The sequence below is a fragment of the Dreissena polymorpha genome, chromosome 16 (genome assembly GCF_020536995.1).
Source record: "Dreissena polymorpha isolate Duluth1 chromosome 16, UMN_Dpol_1.0, whole genome shotgun sequence".
NCBI classification, from domain to species: domain Eukaryota; kingdom Metazoa; phylum Mollusca; class Bivalvia; order Myida; family Dreissenidae; genus Dreissena; species Dreissena polymorpha.
In genome coordinates, this window is record NC_068370.1 from 29,201,534 (window position 1) to 29,225,927 (window position 24,394).

Genomic DNA, 24,394 nt, shown 5'->3' on the forward strand with positions numbered 1-24,394 from the left:
AGGTTAACAGGTTCACCGGCTAATAATGAGTTTCGCCACTCTTAAGTAGTAGATTTGTTTACCGTTTTAAAAGTCAGGTTACTTTACCATCCGGTATATTCCCCATTTTTAATGGGAAAATATAATATCGGGAAATATGAAATTTAAATAGTTATGAAAATAGTATTAAAGTGCAATTATTGAGCAATTATACGTATACAACTAAATCAAGTTTATGGTGGCATACATGCAAGAAAATAAAACTTTTTTCCCATTACAAAATTTTTCCCCATTTAAAAATGCATTTTCATTAATATATTTCAAACGATTATTGACACAAGTACATCAATACTGCTTAAAATTTATAACTATAAATAAAAAGCCTACTTAAATCAAGCAAAAATACATCTAGATGTGTTCCATGTATACAATGGCGAAATATCCCTTAGGATAATAATAAAATCACAATGAAAAAAGGAAATCCCACGAGAAAAGGTAACGATCTAATTGAAAGGCTATTTTTTGCACACAACTTCCATAATGAAAAAATCATGCGAGGATAATCAGTGATTGATCACAAAAAAACATATATTCAATAATTGTTTCGTATAAAGGCATATTGAAAAGATAAAAGATACTTAATTTTTGCAAATTTTCGGTTTCGCAAATGTTTTCCGGTGACCGGTTTTAAAAAATGAAACTTTATTCAATGTAAGAAACGTGTTAGTTTTCTTATCAACTTTTATAAATTAACAACTAAAAATTTATTCAAATACTGTATTTTATATTTTAAAATGATCAACAGTGATGCATCAGTCTGAAGCAACTAGTAAAAATTACGAAATTATAATTTCACATACATTATATGTACTGCGTTTGAATTCTGATAACAACTTACAGTATCTGTAGTTTCGGAAGTGCTTTAAAGGCATCGTCAGAAAGGGATGCGAGCATGTTCTTGGACAAATCCCTGGAATACAAACGACGTCAACTGAAGTTATCAAATAAAACTATTCTTCTACGAAACAAATAATCAAATATTTTAAATAAGCTAAACATGGTAAATGTGCATCTGCTTATGCTTATGAGCACGGAAGACTTTATTCAAACTACACGTACCAACAACAAGAACATTTCATAGTTTGATTATTTAACAGCACACCTTTAAGAAATGACACACATAAGACAAAATCATCAAAATCATCATAATCAGCATTATCATCAGAGCTTTTTACGAAGCATCACACAATCAAATTTTAACGAGAACATGATTATTTCGCATACTATTCACATTTAACTAAGTACTAATTTATACAATAACTATAAATGTTAGACCAATATCAACGACAACACAATTACGTTAAACATTACTACAACAACTAATAAGCTGACTTACTACTATTATTCATTTAACAGTACATACTAAAACTGTTTACAGTGAATTCAGATTGAACCGTTAGTATGAACTTGTTACATTTATTGACAAGAAGCGCCATTTAGTTTGAATATCGTTTGCTGTTTATTAATTACATTATCAACGGCAAACATACTAATACAAATAGTGTTTCAAACAATTAAAAAACATTAGCGAAGATAATCAGTTTCGTATATAGGCATATTGTAAAGATAAAGGATACTTAAGTTTGCCAAAAAAAAATCTGTTTCGAAAAGGTTTTCCGTTGATTGTTTAAAAAATGATATTTCATAAAATGTATTCAACGTTGTCTAATGATGTTTAAAAAAACATGTGAGGTCGTATTGTATTTTGTATTTCCGAATGATTTACAGTAATTGAGAACGACATACATTGATGGAACAGTTTGAAGAAAAAATTAGAATATTACGAAATTCTAACTTCACATTCGTTACATGTACTGGTTTTGATCTCTGACAACGTCTTACAGTTCCGTTAGATTCTGCCATCCTGTTAATGAATCGTCGGTTAGGGTTGCGAGCGTGTTGTTCTGTAGGTCCCTAGAACAAAAACAAAATCAACTGCAATACAAAAGATATTTATAATGCTACGAATCAAGCATCAAACATTTTTAATAAGTAAAGGATTGGTTAACACGCATTTGCCAATTCCTTTATATAGGAAAGAGTTTATTCAAACCGCGCGTAAAAATAACCAGAATATTGCAGCAAACAGTAAGCGGGGAAAAGAGAAAACCCTCGCAGTCGTGACGGCACTCAAAAGACTAAGGCACACATGTTTTTATTTTAATCAAGCAAACCACAGACTGGACATTACTCCTAGGTGACACAATTTTCGACGCCTATCGAATAATACCAAACAGCGCCCTTTGACGACACAACACAAGTATTAAACAAATATATCATGCTTTAGAGTACGGTGTAGTTGATACAGATAATGATAAAAAGAAGATGATGTAGAAGAAGGATATAAGAAGAAGAAGATGATGATGATGATGAAAGGGAAAATGATGAGGATTATTATTATGATGATAATGTTGATGATGGTGATGAGAGAAAGAAAGACAGATGGATTTTAGACATACAACAGTAAAAACTTGTTCCGGTACTTACAAGACGGTAGCGTTGGGTAGGGGAGGAGGTATGGTCGACAGTTTTTGTCCTTCGCAGTTTACCCGAAGTCCTTCGCAATGACACTTCTCTGGACACTGGCCCCTCGAGACCCCCGTGCACAGCGCAAGAATCATCACCAACACGCACGAGTGATATGTGAACATCATAGTCTGATGTGTTATCTAGATAAAATCAGTCGTGAGAGGTTTCAAATACTTCCACTATTTTTAATTATCGGAATTAGTATTGTCAGCGTATTCACACTTGTTTTCATGTTTGGTTTAAACAGTTTTTATTCTTACGATAATTTGATTATGACATATGAATTACATTCATGCAGTAATTGATAAAAACACAAGTTGCTTCACACTTATACTTATTTCTCTCTATAGATATTCACCATGCATTTAGGATTTTATCACATGTGACCATTTAAAGCAATTACCAACTGGTGGTGAATGTTGCAGCGTCTGTATATTAAAGTGAACATGAAATGATGAATTGTATATCAAGACATATATAAAGTTATAATACAAGTGTATACAATATGTATCAAGTATATTACGAGGTAGAGCAGGAAACGAGTAGGAATAAGTAGAATTATGGAGAACATAAACGGAAAATTTGGTTTGCTGTGGCCTCTTTTTATGAGCAACGATTTGAAAAGACGATATATCGTTGGATTCCGAAATTGAGACTACGAGTTATGTTTTGGCTCAGGTTCAATGTTTTTACATCCGAATAGTAAGTTGTTTCTTATAAGATGACAGAGGTTATTTCCAAACAGATTATTCCAAACAAAATTATGGTGTTGACTATGTAGAGGAAAACGGTTGAAAGTTTCATTTCCTTTACATGAGCTAAGAGGACTTTCTAATAGTGCTTTTCGGAATAGGTCGTTATTTAGGGATCTGAAGGCGCAAACTTGCGAATTTTACCAGCTTATGTACCAATATTTAATAATTAAGACGATTTTTTAGATTTTCGCTCAGAGAGACTTAACAGATAGACACCGGGTGATAAAGTTGAAAGTCTGACGTAAGGGCATTTTATTCTCGTGAAGTTGTTGGAAGAAATGAGCATTGACATGATTCACTTCATGCCTGAATAGGAATAACTGATTCGTTGTTTCTGGGGTTGATTATTATGCGATTTGAAGGGTATAAGGGACATATGCTGCGTTTTACTTTGTAAAATGAACATGTTAGTTTGTTTTCTGCATTCTTATTACAAGTGTTTTGCAATTTACACCGCTTAATAGAGAGTGAATATAAAAAAAATAGTGGCGCCGGTTCATATTCTAGCTGACTCATTATGTATAGCTTCTAATTATGTGCTTAATTGGTTAGAGCAGTTAATCTAGACTGCGTCTCAAGATTCAAGAAGCTATCGGATGAAATCAATATACATTTTGTTCTATATTGGACCTGAAATAGGCTTTTTCAGACCTCAAAATACCGATGATTCGCCAAGCTTTTTTTAGATGCAGATTTTACCTGTAATGCATTGTAAAAGGAACACTAAGAACATAATGTAAATCCAATAAACGATAGCTGTGTTGAATTTCAAATTTTATTTGTTATCCAAATTCTGAAAAATGTGTGTTCCTAAAATTTCATTAAGCCAAGGCTGAGCAGATCCTTCATAACATCGTGCAAGGTTAGTTAATTAATATATATTAATGAACCACCCCGTGTATTGTTGAGCATGTGACCTAGTGGCAAGCTATTTGCTCAATAAATCAACCCAGAATACACGCAGTTAGAACACATTTTAAAGTGTGAATCTATTAACCTCTCAAACATTAAAAATGTTTCCATCGAGTTCCAAATAACAATTTTGAGTTATCGCGTGGAGTCGAGATAGTACGTAATTGAAAGGAACACATGTAACATACAAATTAAAGATCTTCGCTACCATCGCATTTTAGACGATCTTTAAATATGTCTTACATATGCGAAATTAATCTCTCAACGAAAACGCTTAATATAATTTTATACTTATAACGTCCATGCCGAAAAAATATTTTTAAATGTTGTTTTCGAAAATACATTTAAATACAGGATTCTAACTTATTATCTTAACCCCGTCAAACTATATCTCCTTATTTCTGAGTGGGTTTGAAACGTGTTTGATGTTTAAGAGGGCAACATAGGAAGTAAAAATGTAATGTATAGTGATACTTCGAACCACACAATAAGCGCAAATTAAAAACTGTAGCTCCTTACATGTACAAACATATAATTTTTGAAATCATCTTACAACCATGTGCAACAACGTGCAAATGTTAAATCATGTATAATGGCAAATGTTTTTTGCCATAAACTTTTTATTTCAATAAGCTATAGCAATTCAATCTGAAGAGTTTACCTTGTAAAATTTCTTATTAGAAATGCATGCAATGATAATTATAGCTTGTTATTCATCGGTATACATAGCAAATAGTTTGATTTGTTTTACTTATTTCATGATATGCTGTATGTTATTGTCATAGGGATTCCAGTAAAATGTACGGGCGCCTGGCTAAGAAATCGTTGCAAAAAACTATATTTCTATATTTGAATTATGATTGAACGTGTGCAATCCCTATAAGAAATCATTTACCGTTTGATGCTTTGGCATTTAGACCGTAGTTTTATTATTATTTTAGTTAAAGTAATTCTAGATAATGGTAGTACTATGACCCGTTCAACTTCGCATTCAGTCCTTTAGTAAAATATATAGCGTGTACGATGAAGTACGGACACGCTTATAGATGCGTTTTATTTAAGATTATATACTAAGTAAAAGTTGTAGCAGGAAATCGATCGTTATGATTTGTCTTTGGTAGTTAATAAAAATAGAGGATCGCCATACGATTAAGACAAAGTTGCTTAAACATATTGTAGCATGTGTGTAACACCGTTAATTATTTCATGAGGTTTAAGCAGTTGATGTTTAGATCTCAACGAAAACCATATTTTATTAACTATACTAGCCAATATTCGGTCGAATCAGATCTGTAGAAAAATGATATCGATACAGATCAACGTGGTCATGTTCATTTGTTTAGTTGTAATAAAAACGTTTAGCCTTTCCATTTTCTTAAAAGAACGGCCCACGCGTATGCTTTACAAGCGTCTTGAAAATACACCTTCCAGATAAATGTTGTTGTACAGTAGTTACATGTTTAGGCACTATTTGTATCACTTTTTATGAACAAGATAATTCTCTAAATAATTCTAAGTTTTCTTTCACTTTTCTTTTAAAGTAAAGTACAATACAGACTAATTTCTATTTATAGCTACAAATATAAAGTGTTCATTTGAACCTATCCACAGAGTGTTCTTTCTAACCAAGCATGCAACATTATATATCGACAGATACCCGACAATCAGCCACAAGTCTGTATCCAATGGTTTACCTGGTCTATATAACTCCGCCTTTGCACTTGCTCAGTGTTGGTTGGCAAATATACTATTTTTGCTGAATAAGTCCCATAATAAGAATTATCTTAAGTTACATTAGAGTGCCTTGATGTCGATGAGTGGTGTGGACATTGCCTTTAATAACTAACCATTTAGGTTTCCAATATGTATACTAATTATTGTGGTATATGTTATGTTACTGTATAAGGAAAATGTTCGTTTGATGTATAAAATATATTGTTAGTCTGTAACACATAACTCACTGTAGGTAACAGTTTTTGCACATAGGTAACCCGTTACTCAAGTATCTGTTACAAGTCACTTCGTTGACCTAGAACACTACAACATAGGTTCCCTCATAATCGTATTTTCTAAGGTTTGCTTCATCACATTGCTGTGTGTTTTGTGTTTTCTTAGGTATACCTTTTTGCATTTCCCTATTTAATGTTTAACAAAATATTCTACTAAAATTATTTTATTTTATTTATACTATCATATTCTTCTTAATTTTACATCTATCAATAATTTCCAAAATTCAAGTAATCCATTTATATAATTATGCCTGTTATAAATTAATTAATAATTTCTAATATTCGATTTATACAAAAAAATATTTTAATAATTTTCAAGATTAAATTCTTATATTTATATATAATAATGTTCAAATAATCTTTTTATAATTCCCATCATTCAATTATTATTTGACCTTAATAATGTCTAATAAATTTATTTATAATTTTCAAAATTTTATTATTGTATTTATATATAATAATGACCGATAATATTCATTACGTAACATTGTTGCCTATACCATATTGAGTTTGTTTTGAATTTTCCGGAACACTGCATCGTTTGTATACAAACAAGACGAAATAAGAAGTTTGCTTTCCTTATTGGTATATTATTAGTTGGAATTTGTTTCACATTATACTCTCATAATTAAGACATTGTTGGCATTAAATTACTTCCAATCATATAAATAATAACTAGATACATGGTATTTTTCAGTTTATCAGTTTTAATAAAAAGTGACTCCTTTGTCGAAAAATAAACCGTAGCTCGACACCCCAGCGCTGCAGTCGAGCCCCCCCCCCCCTTTTCCCCGCTCCTACTCAGCTGGACAACATAATCCAATAAGATTTATGACCATTTCTCATAGATCGATCTCTGAATTTTTGTCCCATACATTGCAAGTGACACTTTGGGCTGGATAATAAGATTGAGCAAGTTCCATATAAACATTTTTAAGGCGGAAATACAAACATTTAATTATAATTTTATTGCATGAAATATTCGATATGTCATGTTATAATACGGAAATAATTTCGGATTTTAAGAAATGTACATGTACTGCAAAATTATTATTAAAGTTAATCATATATTGTGTTAGCATTATTCTATCTTAAATTCAGTAATTATAAGTTGGGCATTATAATTGAACATATATTCAAATTATTCGTATTAGCAACCTATGTGTGTTATTGAGAGCAAAAATCGAACGGTAATCAAAATATCTTCATTTCGCGCACTTATTGATTTTTGATAATAAGACTATCGCTTCAAATGAGGTTTTTGGTTTATGAAAAATCGCCGATCGATAAGGATCGCTTTGTTGAGCAGAGGGTCGAGTATATACCGTATTTTCGTTTTTGGTTTTGCATTCGAATAAACGAAACACGAAAATCAACAAATATTAGTACAGATTGCGATTTCCTAATAACCGGAACAAAAGAAAAATATGAAAACCAAGGTGACTTTTTAATATGGGGTTTTGCTGTACAAATTATTTACCAAATACATAAACGTATTTCCCCATTCATATTTCGTTTCAATTTTAATGTAATAAAATCTATAATTGATAATCGGAAGTATGCTCAGCTGATAAGGATGAAATGACTTTGGATATGTGGGCCCATACTTGTACCGTAGTGACACACATTTGATTTGTAAATATATATACTCATTGTCATTTCTGCCAGATGCATACCACAATAAACTGTCTTTATATTTAAGAAATAATATTTTCCTATCATGGCTTGTTGTCGAATAACCCACAGTAAGGAGTATAGATGCGTAGGAATTAAATCACGAGTGCGAAGCACGAGTGATTTGATAACACGCATCTATACAACTTACTGTGGGTTATTCGACAACAAACCATCATAGAAAAATATTATTTCGATTCTAACACGATTCTGATTGATTTGGTTCAAGCTTTAGGACGTGAACTATATTTTTCAATACTCCGCTCTTCTTAGTACAAAGTTCACTATTAAGTGACGTCATTGAATTGTACAAACATATTCATGACGTCATTTTCATTTATAAATATTTTGCAAATGACGTCATTTTCATTGAAAACAACAATCATAGAAACTTAATGACGTCACGTTTATTGATGCTACTGAAAAGCTGACATGCTATAAATGTTTTCTGAATTACGTTTCCTAATAAATAACATTCTTTGTAGACGTGGTTATGCCACTTATCACCAAATATACAATTTATTGTTTCATTACATTTATATACATGCTACATTTATTACATTTCTTTTAGAGCGGGTTTTAGCACGTGCATTTTACTACAATATTTTCTTTATTTATTCGGAACTATTTTCGAAACATTAAGCTCCGCCCATAAGTTATTGCAGAATAACCCACACTTGATTCCCTTCTTTGTCTATAGAAAACAAGTCGCGTGCCGTGTTAGAATTCGTTATTATTCTTAAAGACGAGTTGACTAGTGACGTCACGCGCACCCGCTGGTTTTCAAACCGTGGTTTATTCATATATATATTGTATAAAATGCTTAATAAATATCACTTATAATCACTAATGAAGAAATACATAGACAGTACAACTTGCATCATGCGCAAAGTTAGTTTTTCAGTTGTGTCATTAAATTCATAACAGTCATTAAATTCATTTAACGCAATATCAAAATATTGTCATGTATTTCGCTTTTTATATTGCTTTGTGTTATGGTTCATTCAACGCACCCCACTATTCATAATCAGATTTCTTTTGGTCAAATGTTTCTGACAGAAATTCGCCCATCAGTAAACAAAATTACAGAATCATTCGAATGTAAAGTTTTTCATTTGACACCATGATATGCTCTAAAGAACACCACCCGTTTACATAAGTGGACTCCAAGTGAAGTAGTAATCGAGAAGAAGAAGAAGAAGAAGAAGAAGAAGAAGAAGAAGAAGAAGAAGAAGAAGAAGAAGAAGAAGAAGAAGAAGAAGAAGAAGAAGAAGAAGAAGAAGAAGAAGACGAAGAAGAAGAAGAAGTAGAAGAAGAAGAATTAAAGCTTGTAAAGTGTGTTAGTAATATTCTAATGCAATTCAAATTCAGAATTAATAGTTCATAATACCGTAGCGATGAATTAGATTTACCTTAAGACATGTTAGCACCAATACTATCAGCGTTTTGAACCCCTTTTCAGAATTGCTCTTAATGCAAATATACCCAGTCAAGAAACATACTTATACGCATATTTAAGCATATCAGCAAGTTGTGCAACAAATAACGTAACAATTGAGAACATCTGCAATCTACCGTAGAGCTCGTCTGCAGGCTACAACACTTGATATGGTTAACAACCTTGCACTTAAATAGGAGCATTTATTTCATTAAAAAAGGAAATTAATCTACTAACTTCTAGTCAATTGAACGCCTGGAAGGGTGCTATGCCTTTTACATAATACACTCGATTGCCGACCTCAAGTGTAGTAATGCCCTTAAGTGTATTAAAGTTTTACTTGCTTGACGATTGAATATCAACAGATGCTTAAAAACACTCCACCGACTTCCTTTGATTCTTACGGACCCTTAAAGGGGCCTTTTCACAGATTTTGGCAAATTTTGAAGTTTGTCATTAAATGCTTTTTATTGATAAATGTAAACATTGGATCTTAAAAGCTCCAGTAAAAAATCGAAAATAAAAATTTAAAAAAAGGAAAAAAGTAGCCGGTACCAGGGCTTGAACCAGTGACCCCCGGAGTCCTGGAGTTAGTATGAGTTAAAAACTCATTAGCCATCTCGGCTATTCCGCCGGGTATACACAGTCTAAGTATTTTGTACCCTATATAAGCAATCTTCGTAGTTTCGTAAATTTAAACGACAACAAAAGAACTCTCCAAATTATTCAATCGTTTCGCGTTGCAACGCTTTAGTTTAGTTTAAACCTATTTATTTTGGCTCGAAAGCCTATGGCTTATATAAACGCTCTCGAGTCCGTTTCCTGGGCCTAGAACCAGTACTTGGTGTCTTTGGGGGAGATTAAAGAACGCTCCCATGTTAGGGATCGAACCCGTGACCTCCCGGTCGCTAGGCGGACACCATATCCATTACACCAAGGCGACCTTTGCAACGCTTTATAATTTTTAGGTTTTCAAATCGTCAAAAGATACATATAATGGCTATATTGGACTATGGTAAATGTTCAGTAATACTGTTTCCTCACAAATATCATAACTAAAACGAAAATTTGCGAATCTTAAACAACTTTTTTCAATTTTGTCAATTTACCAAACCGTGAATAGATCCCTTTAAAACGTGAAATAACACTCTGAAGAGTAATGAACATTTTTCTTGGTGGACAATCGTATATCATACTAAAAACATTCAGATGAAGTATATTATGTAGTGATATAGAAATGCAATTTGGGCGATAAATGTCTTTCAACCAAGACCAAACACTTTAGAGTAACAATCAAATGGTATAATGTTATACAGTTAATTACACTTTCTGTTCCAGTGTGTTGCAGGGTGTGGGTACTAAAAAATACATCTAAAGCAAACTATAAAGAATAGCACTGGGTGTGGTCTTGTTGTGTAGGTGACGCCGGAGTACCCAAAGGAAACCCCGCCTATCCGGTATGCTGACCACCGATCAAACTACCATTCTTCCTTTATTGGGGATATAAACCCTTGTCAATGTACCAACTACTGCGCTAACCGGAAATTAGTTTGAAGGTTGCGCTAAAAGCTCCATTTTATTCCAAGCAAGTTATGTCTACATGTACAAAAAGCCTTTCTCTTAAACGCATAGAATATAGAGTACATAGGAAAACGCTATAAACAGAGAAGGAAAACGCAGACGGTGATCTGGGTCCGTTAACGTGGTTATAAATGTTCTTTTGTTGTTTTAATATTAATTTCAATTTTTAACGTTAGAAACACACGGTAAATAAAACTGCCATTAAGGATTGAAACTGGACGATATGTAGGAGAACCTTTAGAACAAAGGACTTGTACATTGTGCCACGGTATCGTATAGAAGATGAAGCACACTTTCTGTTTGAATATGATACATACAATGACTTTAGGCGCAGACACTTGGCAAATATATCATCTGAGCTGACGAACCACAATTCTATTAGTAAAATTAATATACTTATGTCTTTATGTCCACGAAAACCGGCTTAATTTATTGTTTGAGCATATTTAAAAGACGAACTGAATTAGTTCTGAATTAGTATATCATCGAAATAAATTCATGTACATTTTTGTTCATATTCATCTTCGAAATATATTATTCATACGTATCAGTGTGTGTGCTGCTATTGTATATAATTTGAAATATTCTGTTTTGGTGACTTATAGGCCCATCGGGTCGGTTTCAAAACGCATTTATAACTGATTTGTTAACAAAAACACACGATTTTTTCTTATTTCGTTAAAGATGCATGATAAGTAATCAAACATGTATTCATATTTTTTTCATATTTATTAAAATAATACTTTCAGATTGTGTTAATGCAGTTCTACTGCAGTTATTGATTGACTTGGCTTACAGAACAAATATATCTGGGTAAATCAAGAAGGATGGTAATATGTTTACTGACAGGATTAAATGTAACAAAATAATTGTGGAATAATTGTCTTGGTTCGAACTTTTTATATTATTTTAATCAAAAGAACTGACAACATAAATGGTCAGATTAATATTGCGAGCATGATAAAACTAGAGAGCGCATAACGAGCTCATCCTTTTAGTTATGCAAGTATGATTGTTAATGGAAAGTATATTTTACAAATTTTAATATTGAAGCATGAGTATATGGCTTACTCGTGTTCTAGCACGTTTATAACGATTATTTTGCAAAAATCATAAGATGATTCATTCTTCAGATGCTTTAAAAAAACAACATAATATATTAGACAGCCTTACTACAAAATCTAAGCCTAAGACACGTTCTATAAATTCATATGTGTGTTCATAGTATTGAATTATTTTATTTTTTGACTCTTCAATTATCGTCGGTGGACAAATCGGTGTACAAATCGGTTCGATATTAATTGTGATCGCCCACTATTAATTGGCCTCCCCATTGTGGCTTTACATTTTCTCACGGTGTGAATAGTTACTGTTAGTTCATTCACAGTTAAGTATTGGAGTAAGTATATCGATGGCATTTAAAGGTATGTATATATTGAACATATATTTCTAATCGCGCGGGGCTTAGCAAAACATTACTTGCTTGTTACATTGCGTAAACGACACAGATGCATTAAACAGAATATTCATAGATCTTTGATGTAGAACAATTAATCTGTCATTTACTACCTTTTTTATATAGGACCATATATTCTATATTTCCTTCCTTGTCAGTATTGTTTTCACAAGTTTAGTAGTTAAACTCAGTCTGTCCATGTCACTTCCTTCGTGTCGATTTTTATATATATATCTAACTTGATAGTTAAAAATAGTTTAGGATCGGTGCGAACAATTTGAGTCGGTTAGACTGTTTGTCTGATGTATAATTGACGGTGAGTCAAACAGTATGGTGTATGAATGGTTGTATGTTTGCATCTACCAGTATATACATTAGCAGATAATTCTGTATATAAAAGGCAGGTTATTCAAGCATAAAAGTTTAATACGCGCGATATATATATTTACCACCATGAGCTGTTTGACTGTTTATTTAAAGCAAAGTTCTTTTGGTAAATTCATTCTTTACGTTATTTAATCTAATAGGAACATCCAATATACTCTCCGGATTGTAAACAGTTTTTGGTGCAACTTAATATTTTGATTTTTAACTTAAATAAGGAAATTGATTTAAAAAATACACTGTAAAGCGTATAGGCCTTTCTTTAATTAATACATACAAATATACTTTTAAAAACAGTGTCCCTTGACAAAGTCACGAGACCAAAGCCACCACATTTAAACGGACCTTGTTCTTCTTTTAGGCACACCTAAAAAAATACCTTTTATCAGTTTTTTTTTTCCATTATATTGACTTTCGTGATATTTTAAAAATATAACATACTGTAAAATGCTAACTTATTTTAAACGTGTTCTTTTAAAACATATGATAAAACTTCCAATTAAAAGTGAAGAAAGCTTGGTGTGTTGTATTTGTAGGCTGATGTATTAAATCAAATAGTACTCGGTAAAACGTTACAGTTGTCTGAAGTGCTTACTTTCGAATCATAATATGTTACCAAGGTCAAGGAAAATGGGAACTTGAACGGGGAAACTTCGTATCGTTCCCCGCTTCCGCTTGACAATCATAACAAGGATTGAAACCAGTACACTTCATGTCAACCAATGAAAAACTGTTGTGTTTCGCTGACGTCACTTGACTCATTGCAGGATTTTACTGGTTCTGAGAAAGCACTTAGAACTTCAATCGTGATACATCAACTACATTCGGAATCCTCCGTGAGATAGGCAGATTTAAGCAATAAATCGTCTGCTGATCCGGAGTGTTTGAACTTGTTACGTCACCAAAACAGAAAGCAATTTGGCTGGACTGGTTGGTAATGAACCGTTCTATTTTATCGTGAAACCATCTATCGAAAAAAAAACAACGATAACAGTCGATATTTTTTAACAAATTCGAAGTTACTTTTTTTCTAATTAAAACAAGTTTTACATATTTTTTTTCTTTGACACGATGACCGCCAGTTTTGGAAATGTAAGGATATTTTATCGGAAATGTCCGACGCTCGCATGGGTTGCTGTTAAAAAGAAAAAAAATTGATTGTCATGCATAAGCAACACGACCCAATTATAAATATGAGTTGAAGTGAATTTGATTAAAAAATATTAATTACTGAATTCAGTAGCAGCAACCTAGTGACCCTTATCTTCATCAAAGACCGATACTTGTTCAGATAAGTGAAGCCCACTTTTACCCTCCCCTACCTTGCGTTTTAATAAGAAATTTAAAGCCTAAAAGGGGAATATATCTTCACGTGCTTTGATGATTTAATAACATTTCGTGTTTTCGTTATGTCTTGTTCTCATAAGTTTAATTTAAATATAATACCCGGAAATGATGTCAACATAGAATTGTGTTTAGTTTGAACATTCGCGCTGCATATATAGTCGAAACATTCATCATATCGGCAGTACTCTAAATCGTGTTCGTTACATACAAGAAACATTTGGAGTCATTTTAACGTATTCATTCTGGTTAAAATATTTTACTTTAATAATTTTTAAAATAAATAAGTGATATAAATAACAATGGTGTACTAGTGTGTGAACCGACTTCAGAATTGATATGACTTTTAACACATCAAATTGCATATTTTTGTTTGCCATGTCGCTTTAATAACGGATGCATTCCTCATACTTAGGGTCTCGTCAACATTATTAAAAAATTTAATCGTGAGCATCCTTTGCAATACCTCCTTTCCTTCGCGCTTGGTTGATTTAAATTATATACTTTTTGTCTTATAGCATCGCGTTGTTGCATGGAATACCACGATTATTTGGGGGAAATTGTGACCGAATATTTGCGATTCCTATAACCTGTAACCATAAAGATCCCCATAACCGATACCAGTTGAATGTCAATATCACTAATGGTTTTAAAGGCCGTGTCATGTTTGAGCTAATAGTTTACGATTGTATTGGTTTTTTATTTCGTCATGATTATTAGTATTACCGCGGCTTTTGAACGGCTTTCTTTTGATGCAATTAATGCTGTAAATTCTGCATTAATGACTTAATTATTATATCAGGATGACAAACGTTTTTATGCGAAAATTGCTGTTTCCGCGTCGCGTTTTGAATATTGGTAATTAGCTGACGAACTCCATTGCCTTTCACCTTAATAGTCATGTATAGACTTTAATCTTGTATATGCCATTTCCCGGTATACACAACACACATAAAACAATTATGGCTATATTTGTTTTTCTAGTACTCGACATTGCGTTTTAGTTTTGCATTTGAACTATAAAAATATTTGTTGAAATCAAGCACGTTTTTGTATTTCGTTGCCGTTACATGTGCTTTTTTGAACGCATTCATTGAACACTTTAATTAAACAGTGTAAATGAGATGGTTTTGTCGCTTTTGTGTTGGCAATTATTTCGTTTCCGGTATTCCGTCCGGTAGACCCAGACAAGCTTCGCTCTCTTCGTTATAAACAAATACCGCTTTATTATTAAATTAGCTTTTTTGCGAACATATAAGCATATTTAATACACCTGTCATCAACGACGCATTTGATTGTTTGTGTTTTTTAAAAGCTTTTATATTGGTTTGTTGTTCACTGTAAAGTGTTGTTTTTTTCTACCATAATTTCGCCAAGTGTAGCTATCAACTCGCCAATCGTTGTTTTAACGTTTATTTACGCTGCTAAATCTTGTAAATGGAATATAAAACAAAGTTTCAATTAAGATTTACAAATAAACGCACATTTTGTCATGCGTATGCAAACATGTTTGTACATTTTTACAACGGAAAAATATTACTTTATCAAGCACATACATTCCTTTGCTGATTGTACACTAAATGCGTATTTCAAAACATAATTTTTATAAATTTATAAATTTATGTATTTATATATTTACATATATATATATATATATATATATATATATATATATATATATATATATATATATATTCACACATATGGCCAGTTACGGGGTCTCTGATTTAGAAATAGGTTATGGGGTTCCCACTTTAAATACATGTATCTCCATACCCTTTTTTATCCGATATAAACACGAATTAAGGTATATAGGGGTACCTACTATTATTATTGTATATAAATACGTCATTTATTTAACGTCTTATACAAGGAAATATATAGCGAACTTATTTGCGAGGTATATACAATTTCAATTTCAGACCTGATTGTGGTTTTCGATTTAAGACCTTATTGTGAGATTTGATTGCATTACCTCCCCTACACCCCCCTCATAGTAATTAAAGGAGCCTAGAATGCGGGGTTGTATATAGACCCCGTTTTTTATATTGACCTCGTAAGTACAGTCTGAAAACTACCGAGACCGCGTAACTGGCACTATATATTGGTATATATATATATATATATATATATATATATATATATATATATATATATATATATATTTATTTATTTATTTATTTATTTATTTATTGTATATACGTGCACCAAATTAATTTATTTACTTAGTTATTTAATAAAATATTCAACTCATTTAGTGTTTTTTTGCCTTATATATTGTGAACCAAGTGCACTTTTTAATATAAGACTAGCGATCCTAAATAGAGTTATTACGTGCAAGGTTAATGATGCGAATCTACATGCAAACGTATACATATATGTATATTTTTAATCATGACAAGTAAAAGGTCATCGGTTTTTTTGAAGGAAAAAAGGAAAAGAGTTAAAAAGAAAAAGAGACGATAAATAAGTTGAACAAATTACTTACGGAAAGCAGGGACGCACCTTGCGAATGAAAGTTAGGAACTGTCGAGTCCGCTTTCCAGGATACGCGAAATTTCCGGCTATGGTTAATTATCAGAGGTATTCTAACAACACGCACTTTATGAACAAGATATGAACCAATAAATGCTCAATAAACATATAACAAAATGGCAGTGCTTATATATGCAATGGTGTGATCACAATGAACAGTTGTAATTAAAAGTGTGTATAATTAGAAGTGAATGAGGTCCTTCCGTTCCTAAAATGTGCTTTGTTCTGATCACAATTAACACTTGAATATAAGTGTGTGTATTTCGAAGTTAATGAGATCCTATTAAATTATTACTGAACGATTTCCAATTTTGGCGTGACCTTGAGTTGTGGGAAAGGAAAGATAGAGTACCAGGAGAAAACTCCATCAGCCCGGTATGGTGACCACAAACCACACTCACATCCTTTCGGGAACGGGATTTAACCCGGGTCACCTAAGTGAGAAGCTCGTGTATCACCCGCTACGCTTACCAGACAACCTTGCAAATATAAACGTTTCGAGCATATATTTATACGATGGAGTCCTTGTGAAACTGTCATTTGTACAAATAGCAAACCCATCAATTATCAACATCCGGTCGGCCTTTATATCGCATGTAATGACGACAATAGCGATAGGACTGTACCATGTATACGATATATATTTCAAAACATAGTCTAGTATAAACTACCTTATTTATACGTTTTTATGACGTATGACAATACTAGTTAACGGAATACTACGTTGTTCATAACTATACTTGGTAGGGTGATTTATGAGTGTATTATTTCCTCTTTGATGCTGCTTATAAATGTAAAGTTTTATTCACAAGTCACAATTAACAAAACTATACTTTACAAACTGTAGAGACATGTATGGTATCCGAACATTTTTTCTTGCGTACAATGGTTTCCACCTTAATTCTGGCATAGGCAGATATTGGTTCTTACCACACATAGCATTATTACATTTTTATACACACACTCTTTTTGCGCAAACATAGAATTGAAGTACCTTCTCTATGAAGAATTACAATGTCCGCCCTGTGTTTTAAACCTTCGACAACATTATAATCAACGTTTTTGTTGATCGAATAAAAACAATATATCACACATAGCTTTTCACTTCGTGTGTTTTCAAACACGCGGTTGCACTTTTTGGAAAAAATACTTCATTAATTTTGCGAAAACTGAACAAAGTTGTTTATTTTGACAATGACCGGGCACTCGTCTTTGTTTTTTTTGTAAATGAAGAAATTATCAAAAACGTTATCTGACGCGACGTTTTGCTGACATCCGATTGTCCCACACATAGCCGAAAAAGTCACGTGGTACAGGCATCTTGTATATTATACTGACACGTGACATTACTGTATTTGTAATAATATGTATTAAAGACGATGTAGAAGTTTTAATAAACAGTCTGTTCTGGTCTATTTAAGATAAAATATGTGCTACTTTTTATTTTTGTGCTTTGTGGTATATAACATCATAATTACAAGTTAAATCAAGAAAAACACGCAAACTTCTTAAGCGGTTGTCATGTCAAATTCCATTTAAAAATAAGTATATACCTTATAAAGAAATATAACGAACGAATGTCCGGAGCAGCAACAATGTATTAATTAATGTCCGGGTGTCAATATAATGTAGGAATCACTGTCCGGTCTATAAATATGTCGGAACCCATGCCCTGACTGTCAGTGTCGTTTCGGTACCTATGTCCGGGTTTTCAAAATCAGATAGGAACCAATACCCGCCAGTTTCAACATTTGCATAGAACCCATCGTAAGTATGAACCAATTTCCGGAATCAAAATTAATATACAAACCTAGATTTTAATCACTTTATGCCCTTAACACTGACATAAATAGTTGTTAACGTTATTATTATAGCATATTGTAATGTTTATGCGACGATGAAATAGCTTAAGGAGGCTTGTATCCTAAATGAACATGATTTAACATAATTGAGGCGTTTAGTTCCTCTTAAAACGTGTAAAAAGAGGGGTTTTGTACACATTTTAATAAATCTTTTGGTATTCTTTAATACGCGATATTAATGCAAGACTGTTAAATATGCAGCGCATTAAATTATGCATGCAGAATCAATTTCAATCATTTGCGTATATCACTCACTCAGTCCAGAAAGATTGTGTCAACAGTCTTCCCATAACCAACTGAGAGCTGCTTCTCGAAAAAATACGTAAACCGCCCAAATTCTTTTTTGCTTAAGCCGAAGCAAATTTGTTTTTGAATATTAGGCTGAGTTTTTGTATCGTATATTTATTTAAAAATTATAATTTTAGAAAGAGATTTGAAAGATGCCTATCAAAAAAAAACATTTTTAATCTGGTAAAACTCGCCATGGTCATCCTACTTTAAGCCGACCGAAGTCGTTTACCGGTAAATCATTACGATGAAGAACAACACTGTGGTCAAAGACCTATAGAATAAAGAAAAGAATACAGAATGTATTCTATAGGTCTTTGCTTTGGCCGACCGATCTTCCCTATTGCTTTGAGTCGTTAGTTTACGCGAACATGCTTCCTTGCTTCTATAACTCTTCTAAATACGACAACCGAAAGTCGAGCATATTAAGTAAAATCGAGAATAAATTCATTGCAATGAGTATAGTTAATATTCAACCTCCATATACAATGATTTTCATTTACAAGTGGTACAATTTGGTTCCTTTGAACTCATTTTTAAGTAAGAAAATGTCAGTTCTTTATGCGGCTTAAATACGGAATGGAATAAGTTTCTTTTGCCATACTCAACAGCGAACAAGATTCTGGATTATTATTAAATAAAATGCAGTAGGCAATCAATCGCGCTCAAAGGTCGTGTTGTTGTTGTTTTTCATTAGCGTTTTATCGTTCTTACAGACCAATGGTGTATCTACGGAATACCGTTAGGCCATCGGGGTTACACAATAAAATCCAGAGGGCGAGAATGCGAGAACGCGTTAGTACGATGGCGTCAATGTGACAATACGATGACGACAGTGCGACAATACGATGGCGACAATGCGATAGTACGATGGCGAGAACGCGATAGTACGATGACGACAGTGCGACAATAAGATGACTACAGTGCGACAATACGATGGCGACAGTGCGATAGTACGTGATGGCGACAATGCGAGAATGCGAACGGGATAGTACGATGGCGACAATGCGACAATACGATGACGACAGTGCGACAAGACGATGGCGACAATGCGATAGTGCGATGGCGAGAATGCGATGATACGATGGCGACAGAACGATATGACTATCGCATTGTCGCCATCGTACTATCGCACTGCCACCATCGTATTGTCGCGCTGTCGCATTGTCGTCATCGTACTATCGCATTCTCTCCATCGTACTATCACATTGTCGCCATCGTATTGTCGCACTGTCGTCATCATATTGTCGCATTGTCGCCATTGAACTATCGCGTTCCCGCATTCTCGCCCTCTGGATTTTAAAGTGTAACCACGATGGCACTAACGGTATTCCGTATGTATCTGGCGACCTTCAACTATGTATTAAGGACCGCTATGACTTTTAAAAGGTCTCTGGTGGCCTGTCCTACGCCGAAGTTAGCTCAACAGGTTAATAGTCTTTATTCAACCGTGCACACAGATCTGGGCTATAATATAAAAATGCTAAATCGAAATATATTACAATTCTTTTTTTTAAATAATATCCAAACTTGAAACTACACATACAATCGTTTTCATTGATATATAGCACACTTTGGTTTGTTTTAATTTAAGGTACACACAAAAAAACTGGTATCTTATCATTTCATAATAATGCATGACAATAATTATGTTTGGTTTCCGACTTACATATACAATGCTTTTAATTTAGCTGAGGTATGTTGTTGATTTTTTCAATTGAACCTATTTTTAAGTAAGAAAATGGTAGTTCCTATTCGGCTTGAATAAGGAATACGGAACTGGTTCCTTATTGCTCGTTCAACCGCGAAAAAGGCACTAGGTTATTATTAGGCCTAATAAAAACCGAAAAAGTGGTGTAATCAATATTTTATATTTTAAAATAAAAATAAAATAATTCTTTATAGTTCTATTTTTATTACAAGTTATTATTTAAGTAAAAAAATGCATGTTCCTTTTTCGGCTTGACTAAGAAATAAGGAACTGATTCCTGTTTCCTGATTCAGCCGCGAAAAAAAAAGAAATGGATAGTAAATAAAATAAATAAGTATAAATGATATAATGTCTTTTTTAAATATTATATATGATATTGTAATAGATTATGTCAGTTCGGTTTAAACATTTTAAACATGTTAAAAAGCATCCTAGTCAATCGCAAAGAAAAAACGACATATATCGTACTACATAAACTAAATGTACTCGAGTTGCTTAATCTACAGTACACTTAAATTTTTGAATTCGATGTCTCTTTAATATTAATAGGGTAACATTAGACGAGTAAGTTACAACGCAACAGTTGCTTATACTGTTTGAATATCGAATAGGGAACTGTTTAATAACTACTTATTCGTAAATTAATTTATGAATAAAAACAACGTCTGGTGTGTATTTCGGAGTTTATTTACGGGTCCATCAGCCTCTTCGTAGAGTGCATCTATAGGGTGGACCTGGCCGTGTGACCTTTCAGGGGAAAATAATTGATTTTGAGCCAAAGTGGATTAAATTTACCCCTGCTACCCAGGTCCATACCAAATAGACCAGTGAACGTTGGCCAATGAGACCTTAATGTGCTTAATGTGCTCTGGTAGAGAGGTTCATCTGTGGCTCGTCAGGTGGGTACTTAAGAAGTCGTAAGGTAAAGAAGCCATGACATATTATATTTTACCGATATGCCTTACATTGTTATATATAGTTAGGCCGGATATGTGGATGCCTTTATTAAGTTATGACGAGTTATGTGGTATGTATTTCGCCGGATTAATTATGTTTTATTGTTATGTTTTACATCCATACTTATTATTGTAAATGTTCAGTAGTTGTGTAATGGTTGTTGATATAGTTATATAATGGCTATAGGAATACTCACGGAGCATATATTGTCATCTAGAGTCCGTGGAATACTACACGATTGGAATATTAATCAATATGTTTTATTGATTGTAATAATTTGAGGACTTTTACTTGAGCTTTGATTATGTGCAGTTCGGCCCAAGAGAGATGTTAGTGGGGGTTGGAGCGGGATACAGGTAGTGCCCGATTTCAAAGGTGCCCCTGGTTCTTTTAAGTGCCCGGTGTATAGCACCGATACAGTGCATCCCCGTTTAACGTCCCTCGCGGAAGACAGTTTAGTTTGTATAAGTAAGTAACAATTTACAGTGTTAAGCAATAACTATGAGTAGTGACCCCGCTCGTTGTGATTGCACTGGAACAGAAAACTACTTTTCTTTGCCTGCAAAATGTTTGCATTCCGTGCAGTGATTGGTATGGCAAAATGTTTAGTTAATATTAAAAGAGAAAAACCACTATATTTGGTCTGCAAAATGTTCGTATTTCGTGCAGTTATGTATATGGAAAAAATAATGCATATAAAAAGAGGTTAGGTAGAAAAACGGATAGACGATGAACATAAAAAAGACATGCATAGAATCGCATTATCTTTTTTTCTGAACTATTAAGTAAGTCATGTCATCAGGACGAAAACGCGCGGACGGGATAGGTATGTGTCATGTCCGCTGGTACGCCTTACCCAACATATTTTATTATTTTTGACAACAGGATGTATAAACATATGGGTTAATAAGAGCATGAATTCACAGTAATATCGCACACATATCAAATTAAGATTCACACGTTATGTACACTATCATAAGGGGTTTCACTATCGTACCGGGCGATTCAAGAGCGCACTTTTGCATCTTCCAGTGATGTATGTATAGAAGTTTATTGACTGCATGAGTGTTTCCCCATTGGCATAGGGAGCTAGCTACAGGTCAGAGCGAGAAGGAAACGGATGGCATCGCGGTGTCCTGGGTATGTAATAAATAGCGTTTTTGTTATAAAGTAGAGACCATCCATGGTGGTTAAATGTATAACTTTTGTATTTGTTTTAGACATATGTTGAAAGCACCACATTGGAAACTGGGTTTTTGGCCTTGATATACCTAAAGCCAGCCGTCACAAGTGCCTTGCTTAGTGGTTTTAGAGACACAGCAAGACGTCTGCGAGACGGTTTTTTCTTTCTTTCTTTTTTGGTGTACGGCTTACATCTCAAGTCAACCGGTCACCGAAATTCAACTCTGCTTAAACTACGTCTGTTTTTTTTTTAAATCAGAGTTTATTTACAGGTCCTACCGGCCTCTTCACGAGGTCTTTGAGGTTCGACCTGTACTACGTCTGGTTTTGTTTTGAGTTAATTAAATAATTGTTGGAATTATTTTTCCTAAAAAATATTATCATATTTGTTAAGCTTGGATGATGAATTATGAACTGTACCTTATTCCTGAGTCGAATAAGGAATAAAGAACTAGGAAAGACGGACCAACTTATAAATTTCAAGGTTTACGTGCATTGTCTCCCTTAACAGGTGCTATGTTTATGGATTGTACCCCGAGTCTACCAGCGCAAGGCAGGCAATTAGTGGATAGTGAGGGAACCAATAAGTGTCATATGTCAACTGAACATTTAACTTCCTGCAAAAGTCGAAGAAGGAAGTTTTGAACAGGAGAACACTTTCATGTTCTTAATCTGGTAATTATTTCTTTTTAATTGATATGCCTTTAAGGAGTGACACTTTAGTATTCTTATAATAATTCCAGTGTTTGACACTTTCGGCTTTCGCCTTTGAGATTTTAGTTATCTTTTTTGGGAGTCAAGTAATGTAGAGACTAGAGTGGGAGCACCTTATGCCCACAGGTTCTTGAACAATTTTTTTGTACTTATATATATATATATATATATATATATATATATATATATATAAGTACCAATTTTTTTTTCAAGTACCTGTGCTTTAGTCCATATAAACGGACTCCCAGAGCCTTTGATAATTTTTGCTATGGCCGCTCTGGCAGTCCATATGCGCCCCTTCATAAACATGGGTGCAGTTCAGCGCAGCGAATCCGTGCGCTTCACTAAACAGACGTCGTTCGAGACAAATTGAGAAAAATAATGAATAAACTTCATAAACATGTTAAATTTACCTGAATGGCAACCTACGGATGTTATCCTTTGCATGCACCCTATAAAACACGACAATGTTTCAACACACTTTTCTTGCTGACATGTTTATGTTTAAATTTGAAACAGTGTATTCTGTATGGAATACCACATCGTTATCGACTTTATAGGCTGGAGCACAAAACCCGACGTGTAAAATATTGGTGTACTGCGACCTAACCAATATTGGGTCAATTTTCCAATATGGCGGATACAGCGAACAAAACAAAACCTAAGTCAATAAAATCAATTATTTCTTGCTTTAATGGTACCATTTGTATGAGTTTGTGGTTTAGATAGGTAAACTTTAATAAGTTCTTGCAGTTTCAGTGTTCCTTAACCCTTGCATTTTTGATAACATTTTGCACCCATGGACAAGAGAGAGCACATTGCAACTTGAAGCAGCCTATTGGGCTATAAAGCTTAGAGTTGAATTATTGCAACTAACCTGTGCTTATGCCGAATGTTTATCTGTAAATGAACACAGACAAATTTAGACTTTTGTTTTACAATTTGTTGGACTGTGCCAAAAGATGATCTATCCGCTCGTATAAAACTGACTAGTGTGCCTCATGTCTTGTTATAAACTGTGTAA

The 24,394-nt window shown here is 33.4% G+C and overlaps 1 protein-coding gene and 1 long non-coding RNA gene across 8 annotated transcripts in view; one reads left to right on the top strand and one right to left on the bottom strand.

Annotated features, from left to right (window-relative positions):
• Positions 1 to 877: 877 nt before the first annotated feature.
• Positions 878 to 16,743, bottom strand: LOC127861570 (uncharacterized). Its single transcript, XR_008040268.1, has 4 exons — positions 16,610 to 16,743; positions 2,527 to 2,708; positions 1,882 to 1,953; positions 878 to 949 (listed from the first exon to the last, which is right to left on the bottom strand). It is a non-coding gene; the product is annotated as an uncharacterized LOC127861570 (long non-coding RNA).
• A 6,428-nt stretch (positions 16,744 to 23,171) lies between these two features.
• The window catches only part of LOC127861532 (tyrosine-protein kinase SRK3-like), a 100,052-nt gene continuing 98,829 nt past the window's right edge, over positions 23,172 to 24,394 (top strand). For 6 of the 7 annotated variants that reach the window (XM_052400115.1, XM_052400113.1, XM_052400110.1 and 3 more), the window contains exon 1: positions 23,172 to 23,331. The gene's annotated coding sequence lies outside the window, so the exon portion shown is untranslated. The remainder of the gene's footprint in view (positions 23,332 to 24,394) is intronic. The other variant, XM_052400114.1, reaches the window with a different exon arrangement.